The 9,562-nt window shown below is 43.4% G+C and overlaps 1 long non-coding RNA gene across 1 annotated transcript; it reads right to left on the bottom strand.

Annotated features, from left to right (window-relative positions):
- Positions 1 to 350: 350 nt before the first annotated feature.
- Positions 351 to 5,546, bottom strand: LOC101983762. The gene is made up of 2 exons (XR_258848.2): positions 4,946 to 5,546; positions 351 to 1,925 (listed from the first exon to the last, which is right to left on the bottom strand). It is a non-coding gene; the product is annotated as an uncharacterized LOC101983762 (long non-coding RNA).
- Between the last annotated feature and the right edge of the window lie 4,016 nt (positions 5,547 to 9,562).

The following is a 9,562-nucleotide window of genomic DNA, read 5'->3' as shown; positions in this document are numbered from 1 at the left end:
ACAGTCAGAGACCCCACACAGAGAAGGGTTAATTCATGGCGGGCAGGTCAACGGGAAGTCCAAGATTGGATAAAGTAGCAGAAGATAATGAGGGTCAAATCCAGCAGATGGTGATGTGGGCCTCTAATCCCACAAGTAGAATAGTGTACAACAGTATTTCCAGCTCTTCTATGGTAAGAAGGCAGGCACCCTAGCATATGCAAAGGAGAACAAGAGACCATGCCTCAGGCAAAGGTAAAAGGTAAGATTTAATGCCCAGGGAGGTCCTATGACCTGCACACATGCACCATGTCATGTGTTGCCCCATTTATACACAATACACAGAGATTAAAAAGAATGAAAATGAGCAGAAATTCTAAGAGAGCCTTTAATGGCATTTCATGGTCTCATGTAGCTATGCAGGATGGCAGAGGATTCACTATGCCCCCAGAGAAGGCAGTAACTCCTGATTCAGCTACCCAATTTTCTGGCATGCAGGAGTATAGCACTGAGCTCCCAGTCACCCTTTCCGTAGTTTGGCAGAGGGAAACCACAGCATCCTGCACATTAGGGTAGCACTCTGCCAACTGTGTTTGTTCCTCAGCCCTAACGACCTTTCTTTAAGTGTTGAAGGTATGTAGGCATGCAGGCCTCAGTGCACATGTGGGGATCAGAGGACAACCTGGAGGAGTCAACTTGTTCTAACATGTGGGTCTTAGGGATAGAACTTGGATCATCAGGGTTTGCCCGCTGAGCCATCTTTCTGGCCCTTAGTATCCTTAATAACCCCTCATCTTTGTCTCTAGGAGGTGTGTTGGTGTGACAGGTAGTGACCAAGTCATCAGGTCCCAGGACCTCTGACTCTTGTAGTCATGTTGCCAGTCCCCCACCAAGAGGATCTCCACGGAAAGAGGAGAACACCCAATAGTCTCTGAGTTTCTATTTCTCAAGGCAAGTTAAGACATTTTGGCTTATCACCTTTCCTATGCCCACAGCCCCTTTCTGAGACAACTGTCCTTATGAAGGATGCAGAAGCTGAAGGTGGGTTGGTAAAGATCTTACAACCCCAGGAGGGGATAGAAGGAAACTTGGAAGGAAGATGGTTCTACAGTCACAGATCCCACCCAGAAAGGGAATGGCCCATGGCTAAGTGGGGCCAAGGGGAAATACCCAGTTCGTACTAAATAGTAGAGCACAAGTTAATGGGGAAAATACACAGTGCTCTCAAGTGTTCAGGAGCCTGTCACAGGAGAATCACAAGTTCAAGGTCAGTAGGCTACCTGGAAAGGTGCAGAATAACCCGGACTCTTACATCAACAAAGTAGAATGTGGAGAAAGTACGAGGTCAAGTCTTTGCTGGCGTTGCTGAGGAAAAGGCACACCTGGGCACAACAAATTGCTCAGCATTGGCAAATGAACAGTTAAGTGACTTTGGGTACAGGAGTGGTATCTGGTTGCCTGACACCTGGCCCTGGGTGAGTTAGGGGAAGAGAAAAACTGGTTTGAGTGTGAGACTTAAATCAGAAAGTTGTTGGGAACATAGCCTCAGGATTGGTTGGTTTGTTCAGGATAGCTACGCCCCTGGTAGAGAGCGTTTTTTTTTTTTGTTTGTTTTTGGGTTTTTTTTTGTGGCCCCAAACAATGACCTACCCTAAAAGCATAAGTCTCCCCCAAAGCCTTCAAGTTTTGGGGAATGCCAAAACATCCTAAGATTCAGAAAGTAAGTTGGGTGTGGTTCTGTCCACCTGAAAACCCACGCCAGGTGGTAGGCTTGCTGCAACTCAGCTGGGTTAGAAAGTGAGCCCCTGTCTTAAAATACAGAACAGAGCTGTACATGGTGGCACATGCCTAGAATCCCAGCAGTCTGGAAACTGAGGCAATATGACTGCCAATGAGTCCAAAGCCAGGCTGTTCGATGCGATGAGTTCCAGGCCATCCAAGGATACCTAAAAAAGAGGGTATTAATAAAAGTTAGTTGGGTACAATACCACTTTTGAGTATATACCCAAAGGGTGCTCAATCATACCACAAGGACTTGTGCTCAACTATGTTCATAGCAACATTGTTTGTTATAGCCAGAACCTGAAAACAACCTAAATGCCCCTCGACCGAAGAATGGATAAGAAAAATGTGGTACATTTACACAACAGAGTACTACACAGCAGAAAAAAATAATGTCTTAAAATTTGCAAAAAAAAAATGGATGGAGCTAGAAAACATTATTTTGAGTGAGGTAACCCAGACCCAGAAAGACAATTATCACATGTACTCACTCATAAGTGGGTTTTAAACATAAAGCAAAGAAAACCAGCCTACAAATCACAATCCCAGAGAACCTAGACAACAATGAGGACCCTAAGAGAGACATACATGGATCTAATCTACATGGGAAGTAAAAAAAAGACTAGATCTCCTGAGTAAATTGGGAGCAGGGGAACATGGGAGAGGGCTGAAGGGGAGGGAAGAGAAAGAGAGGGGAGCAGAGAAAAATGTATAGCTCAATAAAAAAATTAATTAAAAAATAAAGAGGGAAAGGCAAAAAAAGTTAGTTGGGTATTTAGTTTAGTGTCTGCCTGTAATACTAGCATGTGGAAGGCTGAGTCAAGAAAATCATGAGTTCATTAATTTTTCTGTTGTTTTATTTATCTGTTATATCAAGGTAATGTCTTATAGCCATAACCCAGACTGGCTAAAAGTTATTATGTAAGCCATAGGCTGTGGCCTCAACGCTATATGAATTCCTTCTGCCTCAGCCTTCTAAGCACTGGGATTTCAGGCTTGAGGCATGGCATCAAGCTAGAATTTCAAGTTTAGCCACCATGAACTATATATTCAAATAATACCACCACCATGCCCCCTGCCTGCAATTAACTAGTCTGTAGAAATACCATTAAAGAGAGGCAGAGGTGCGAACACAGCGGACAACCCAACTGAGGAGGCTTCTTTTTAGCTGTCCCTTCAATTATTAAACAGACGCCTGCGTAACGGACTAGAATAGAGACCTGCATTTAAACCTACATAGTCAGTAACGTGATTTTTGAACAAGATGCCTGAATATACCCTGGGGAAAAGATAACCTCTTTCAACAGTGTTGGGGAAACAAGTTCTGCCCATGTTGACAAATGAGACTACATCTGTATCTTATCTCCCTACCCAAAGTGAACCAAAGAGCCTAATGCAAGACTAACTCTGAAACTATCAAGTAGGATACACATAAGACATGGGTCAGGTCTTTCTGAAAGGAACTTCAGACTGCTAACAATTAACATGATTGCAGAAAACTAAACAGCTTCTATATGTTAAAAGCAGTAACTGAACCAAGACAGTCTGCAGAATGGGAGAAAATCTTTGCTGGCTGCACAACTGACTTGGGATTTATATTTATGATATATACAATTAATTCAAACAACCCAATCAATGAAAGTGCTCGTGAAATTATCAGCCAGTTCTGAAAAGATACAGATAGCCAAAAAGCATGAGAGGAGTGTGGGTGTGCTTTCAAATCAGAGTTTGGGGGATGGTGGTAGCTAGCCTTCAAGACGGTTCCTACCAATATCACTTCTGGATGTCACACCATTGCCAAGTTCCCTCTCCCTCTGTTCAGATTGGTCTGTGTGATCCCTGTCACAGAATGACTATGTGACTTTAAGATGGGTTCAAATGACACAATGGTAGATGTCTTGTTCCTCTCATCTCTTTTAAGGGAAGAGAAGAAATCACGCTGATTTTTGAACTTTTAGAGACTGAGTAAATAACTGTGTAGGGGTAATTTATGGCACAGGAAGAATAAAATAAGTTAAACTGAATTTCAAGCATCATGTGGGCATGAGGACTGGCCAGTAAAAATTTTGTTTACTTGCTACCAAGCAACACTTATGATGTCATCAGGATTAGAACCCTCACTAGGTAGATCCTTACCTTCACAGTGACAGTTAGCTCAGATTCAGCTTGACTTGGCAGGTGAGCACACCTACTTTTATTCTCTCCTCCTCCTTTTGATTTGGTGATGCTGGGGGGTCCAGCCCAGGGCCTTTGCCTAAGCTAGGCAATCAATGTACCATTGAGCTACATCCCCACCTCTCCTACTGTGGCTTTTTAAAAAATATTTTTCTTCCTTTCAATTTTCTGACACAAGGTATTACTCTATAGTCGAGATTGGACTAGAATACACAGTGTAGTCCACCCTAAGTCAGTGTTCCTTCTGCCACAGTCTTCCATGTGCTGGGACCACACAAGTGTACCACACCTGCCTTGCCTTCATCACTTTCCCAAAGGGGAATGACTAAGAGGTCCTCACTGAAACCAACTCTCACTATTCCTTGAGTCAGCTAAGACATCTTCCATAGTCATTTCCAGTCACCTGCCAGGGGTGGGTTCTTCCAGTTTGTATCCTTTCAGGCTTGAGGTCTTAATGTCAGTACAAGGGGCAAAGGTCATATTATTACAAGCTTGTTGTAAAAAAGAAAAAACCCAAACTTTTTTTTTTTTTCATGTAACTACACAAAGTTTCCAGCAAAGCTTAAACATGAAAACTTAGCTAGGCATGTTAGCACAACTCTGTATTCCCAGCTCTTAAATAGGATGAAAGATTAGGGGTTTCAAGGACAACTCCCGCTACATACAAGTTTAAAGCTAGCTGGGCTAAAGGACATCCAGTCTGAGGGGCCGGGGAAACCCACCACCACAAAGGAGGCTGAGCATCACCATGGAGTGACTCAGCCCTGTAACTCCAGCATTGTGAGGCAAAGCCTGGAGCAGCACAAATGTTCACAGCAGGAGCTTGTCTCAGATATAAATGAGGGGGGTGTAAAAAAAAAAAAAAACCCTGTACTTTCTGTACTTTTAATACCATTATAATAGTGGGTCCTCAAATAATGTCAGTTTGGGTCAGGGTTTAGAAAAGTTTATTTTATTCACACACACATACAAGCACACGTTGGTGAATAAGTATTAAGTTTTACTTAACCTGTGCCACGATCCTTCATTTGGGAAGGAGATCTGGAAGTTACTTAACTTGCAGGTTCCAAGTGACATTAAATACGCTGGCGTATTTACAGCTGGTTCTCAGGAACTCGTACCCCGTGTTGTGATCTCCTTTGGTGAGCTCTGATCCTCTAGTCTTGGCTCCTAGGAGATTTGGTTCAAATTAACGTGCACCAATTGTCTTTTTTTTTTTTTTTCTTTCAGATCGATATTACTCGGCTGTCAAGTCAGAGAATCTCTGTCTGTGCGTCCGTTCCGGATAGGTTTTTTTTTGTTTTGGTTTGTTTTTTTTTAAACTGAGGTGAGCTGGAAACACATTCTCCAACACGTTTCGCGCTGTCCTTAGCTAGAACCGCAGATGCAGCTACCTAGATTCACATCCTGGTCCCTTCACCATCTCCAGGGCCTGGGTCCGAGGGGATTAGTCAATAAAGGGCAAGAGGGTCCACAATTCCCGAAGCATCCCTGTATCTGAGATCCCAGAGGCAGGAGTTGTCCGTTAGTAACGCCCAATGCGCGCGCGGTGCAGGGACGGCTCACAGGTGCACTGAAATCGCGCACCCACTCGGCACCCATAGGATGGGGGCTGGGCGCCGTAACCGGAAGTGTCCCCTCCCAGGGCGGAAGTTCCGCATTGGACTATTGCGTCTGGTGGAAATAGAACTTCCGCCGGCTCCGCCTTTTCCACTTCCGGCAGGGAAAACTGGTTTGGTCGCACGTGGGCAAAAAAATTGCCTGGAATATTTTAGTGCTGTCGTTTTGGGCGCAACCAAGGGTAGCATTAGATCTGGCGACCATACTCCTGCCGCCCTTTCAGACTTTTTAAGAGAGGCCAACTCCCTTTGGCTATGACACCTTTTTTTAGTCTTTCTGCTCAGCCCAAAAGTAAGCGCTGTGTCCGGAATGCCCTCCTAGCTTATATTCCTGAACACTGCACATCCACGTAATATATATTTAAGAACCACCTGAGTTTGATTCTTTTGTCTTAGTCCAACATAAGGAGTAGGGAGACTGGTATCGTGGCCCATGTCATTAATCCAGTACTAGGAATTGAAAGCAATTGAGTCAAGAGTTGTAGATATTCTGAGGTATATAGCCCATTTGATGAGAGCCTGGGTTACACTTTCAGAAAGAGGGAGAGAGGAAAGGAGAGGAGGAAAGGGGAAAAATGAAATGATAAGTAGGGGACAGGTCATTGGTGTGCTGTTCACTAGTTGATCTGGATCCCCAAATTCAAACTATTATGAGCTATCTCTCTGTCTTGAGAGTCATAAGCTTATGGTTCTAGGCCCTGACCCTTACCCATAGTTAATAGTCTTCATACTATCACCTTGGGACTGTCATACTTATTACAAAAATTAAATGATAGCAAAAGATTTATGGGCCTGTTGCAAAATTATGGAGTGACAAGATGGTAGCAGCCTATTTCTAAACATTAGCCAAGCCTAGTGAGGTATTCGTGTTTGTGATCTGAACACATGGGGGGTAAAGATGGATGAAGGGGGAGGCCATCAACTACACAATCAGGGCCATCCTGGGCTACATGAACCAATATCTGAAAAAGCTTAGCCTAACAGGTTATTTTATGATAAGAGTGTGTGTATGGCAAGGCTATTCTAGTGATCGTGACATAGACCGTAATGCAAATGCATGACCTAGCCCATAATGCAAATGATGGATTGCGTTTGTATCAAAGGCCTGGTAGATAGAGAGGACAGTGACATCCTCCTCTAGGCATGGTAAAAATGTCTTTGGGGTCATCTAGAGTTTACTTCAACCTGTCTTGTATGGGAGTGCTGCTTTCTAAGGGCTTTGCAGGCTGTTTAGATAGTTTGTAACTATCACAGGTCTTTAGTGATGCCTGCGGTGGTCTTCTGGAGCTGCGGGAGTATCTTCAAAATGACTGTAGTGTTAAAAGGATCGGAACTGCCATGAGGGCAGTATATCTCATCAACAATAAGAGGTTGCTTAACTGGCAGCTCTCTATTCAACAGAGATACCATTCTCTGTGGGGTTTTTGTCTAGATAGGGTGTCATGTCGTGCAGGCTGGCCTATAGGGGATAACAGCCTTGAACTCTTCACCTTCTCATGTCATCTCCCAAGAACTCCATTTACATGTGTGCAAAACCCATAAAGAATTATAAGTATATTTTCATTAATATGTAATTTTTGACCAATAACACCTGAAACAAGCTACCAACAGAGGCCCCCTACATTCTTACATCTACTTTTACACAGGCAGTTCCATCAAGTGAGAAAATCTTTTGGTCCCAGGCACAGAGACTGATACTCAAGAGTTATATTGTAATCAACTAGCTTAACCCAGAAGCCACAGAATGAAAAGCACAAGAACATCTAAAACATAGTCCTGTTGTAAGGAGTATGTGACTTAAAGAATTACAGAACTTAAAGGGGAAAGCAGGCAACACATGAGCTGAAAATAGCCTTGGAAATCAAACACACCTGTTAATGCCAAGAGTGCTGGAAAGAAATGGGCCCATGCACAAAATATTCATGTGATGCTAGTAAACCAAAGGTGGTGGCTGGGGAAATGGTTCATTCAATGAAAGAATTTATAGTATAAGAAAGAGGACAAGAGAGCAAATCTCCAGTGCCCATGCAGAAGACAGGCATGGGTGCTCATGCCTGGAAATAAAGCAAAGTGGAGCAAAACCAGGAATAAACAAAATAGTGAGCTTCAGATTTGGTGAGAGGTCTCTTAAAAAAAAAATAAGGTGTAGAGAAATAAAGGATGACATGCAGTATCCTACTCTGGCCACATCATGCATGAAAATGAGTGTATGCATAGGGACACATGTGCACATACACAGGAAAGAGATAGAAGAAGCCAAGGGTTCATCCACAGTAAGCAAACACTACACAAACTGGGTGGCAGGAACAGAGCTGTGTCTCAGATTCGTGCTGCAAAGCCTGATGGCCTGAGTTTGATTCCCGAATCCCAAGTGGTAAGAGGAGAGGACCAACTGTCACCAGTTGTTTCTGACCTCTGGATATGTACTGTGGCATGCGTGCACACATACATATGCATATGTACAAAAATTATAATTTTTAAACAATGGGTGATGTGACAGATTTAAGATACTTATTAAATTTTCAAATATTTGTCTCTAGGAGGCTTGTTGTTGTGTGTGGACAGTAGGGACCAATAACATCAGGTCCCAGGACCTCTGACCCTCGTGGTCAAGTCCATTACTGGACCCACACCAAAAAGCTCTCCCCTGCAGTGGTTTTCTTCAGAGCTTCCCGAGTTACTATCATCTACATCTCGAGGTGAGTTGCACACTGGGCTTAGAATGTGTCCTAGGTGCCCTAATGATCTTTCTTAGATATTGGCAAGTATGATTAGCATGTACATGTCAAGAAGTGGGAAGGAAAGACCTCAGAGCTGCAGGGGAGGAGGTGAAGAACACTTGGGAGACAGTTATGGAGTCACTCAACAACCCAAAGACAGGGTACCTGAAAGGCAGGGAAGTCCAAGGTTCAATTGAAAGGGTACAAAGGTAGTGTGTGGTAGTGTAGGTTTAGAATTTTGACACTCAATGGCTGCAGGCAGAAGTTGTACAAATTTGAGGACAGCCTGGAAAATAGAGAATGTTCCAGGCTTGGCTGGACTTTCAAACAGAGGGGATGGAGAATATGGGTGAGATGGCTTAAAGCATATAAAGTCATTTCACAACAAGCTTGAGCACTAGAGTTTAAGTCTCCAGACCAAATGTAAGAGCTGAGAGAGTGCAGTATACTAGCACTTGTATGGTGAGACATAGGGAAGGGAGATAATCTGCAATCCCCGATGCAGCTAGTCTAAAGTAAAAACTAGAAAAGAGACCTGATTCAGAAAACTTTATCAGTGAGGACCAACACCAGAGGATGTTCTGAGGCATCTGTTAGTGGTACTGTGACGTATTAAAACTTCACAAGGAGTGTACGAAAACGACTTCAGACTTCAATGGACAACATTGAATGGCATTTTATGGGCGCTTGCACCCATGACAAATTACTAAACTCAAGACACAAACAAAATGACATTGAATTAGTGATCAAACTGTCTCCATCTTTGGCAATGATAGGCTTAAACACCTGGGCTACATGTCGCATATGTGCATGAATAGAGAGGAAGAAATGTTTTGCAATGTGGTAAGCAAGCACTAAATACACAGACTTATTTCTGCTTGGGACACCTGTTCTAACGGAACAATATTACAATAATTGTGTTGCTCTAGGGCAGGAAAGGAATGCTAATACACAACAAATAAGCTGGGAAAGTCACAAAAAGTGGTCAAGGATCAACATAGCATAATAAGGGTCTAGATGATGAAAACCAAGAGTAAAGAAGAACAGTAAATTAATACACCCACTAATCCATCATTCTGGTAAATTCAGTTCATTAACAATGACCATGAATGTTTCACATAGGAGGCTCATCGGTGTGTGCGGCTAGTAAGGACCTCGGCCATCAGGTCCTAGGACCTCTGGCCCTCGGGGCCAAGTCCATTACTGACCACCCACCTATTGGAGATCCCTTGCAGGAGGAGTCTGCCACAAGCCTCCGAGGTCATTCCCCCTATCCGTAACGGTAAG

This window comes from Microtus ochrogaster, unplaced genomic scaffold, assembly GCF_000317375.1.
Source record: "Microtus ochrogaster isolate Prairie Vole_2 unplaced genomic scaffold, MicOch1.0 UNK27, whole genome shotgun sequence".
Classification (NCBI taxonomy): domain Eukaryota; kingdom Metazoa; phylum Chordata; class Mammalia; order Rodentia; family Cricetidae; genus Microtus; species Microtus ochrogaster.
This window is presented reverse-complemented; position numbering and strand designations above follow the sequence as displayed.